Source organism: Rhinopithecus bieti, unplaced genomic scaffold (genome assembly GCF_001698545.2).
Source record: "Rhinopithecus bieti isolate Rb0 unplaced genomic scaffold, ASM169854v2 scaffold_19840, whole genome shotgun sequence".
Classification (NCBI taxonomy): Eukaryota; Metazoa; Chordata; class Mammalia; order Primates; family Cercopithecidae; genus Rhinopithecus; species Rhinopithecus bieti.
This window is the reverse complement of record NW_016809771.1, coordinates 466,483-467,810: the sequence shown is the minus strand read 5'-3', so window position 1 is coordinate 467,810 and position 1,328 is coordinate 466,483.

Sequence of the window (1,328 nt, the reverse complement as noted above, 5' to 3'; positions counted from 1 at the left end):
TTAAAAACAAAAACAAGAACTTATATTAAGGTTACAAGAACAAACGCTGCTCACAAATAATATTTTTACATTTGTTCAGGTGTACAACACCAATAACCCTGGTCATATCCAAAAGTGATTATAGTAAACAATGACTACTGAGAGTACAGCATGTAATATTGATAGGTAAGGCTGATCCAAAGAATATTGAGGCTAAAGTATCACTTTTGTTTATTAAAAAATAATCAACCTCTGCTTCTCAGGACAAACGATACACTTCATATTTGAAAAGCATCAGTTGTAAAACTTAGAGGTTGGTTAAACTAATTCATAAAGTTCAGTAGATTTTCACTAGGAAATTAGATAAAACAGGTCAATCATTTGGAGAGTACTAATGTAGTTTGGTTCTCGTACCAACACAGGACAGAGGTATTTTTCCAAATTCAGTCAATTACTTTCCAAGGTTCTCATGTGACATATTATCAAGCCTATAAGGAGAATTCCCCCACCCTTGGCCCCATCCTCGAACATTCCAAATCTCAGCATTAGGGAATGCATATCCTAGAGACGATCATTTTGCAGCCTACTAAAAGCCCACGACCTTAATATAAAGCGGCTTTCGTGTTGCATTTGGCTGCTGCCTGTATGAAGGCCTTGCCTCAAAGCAGGGCCAACTCTGGCACGTTTTTCCATCTCTGAAAGTGGAGCTAGGAAAAACACCCAGATCTAAAGATGTTCGTTTAAATCCGTTTACACCTGCTCCCTTTCAAACACTACAAGCAAACTCCAAAAGCTCGAGCAGCAGCCGCAGCGGCAATGACAGATCTTGAGGCCGAACTGGGTCAGGGTTACAGTTACACTTATATAGCATATTTACACCCTTTTGTCTACAAACTTGAGTGCAAAGTTAAGTTTCCTCAAGGCAGCGTGTTCGCTGGGCCTCAGTAACCGAAGCAATTTTCCTGAGACAGGAAGGGCACAATCCACCCTGCTGGGTGGCTGCACCAGCCTTCCCCAGACCACGCACTCTGCGGCCTCGGCTTCTGGCCCGCTTCCGCAGCCAAGAGGTCGCTCGGGGCAACTCGCCTGCGCCCAGGCTGGGTAACTGGGTTTTACTACACGAGCTCCCAGCTTTTCAGTCGCTCCTACTCGCCCCCGGCGGTTTCGGGCCCGGGGTCGCATTACATAAACACCCCCGGCCCCAGCTTTCCCACGCCGACCCCGGCCCCACGCCAGGGGCGTCCCACCCCCGCGCGCCCCGCGCCGCGCCTTCCCTGCCCTCGACCCGCGCCCAGAGCGGACCCCGCAGCCTCTGCACCGCGCCCGCTCCCCTCCCTCGGGCAGGGCCT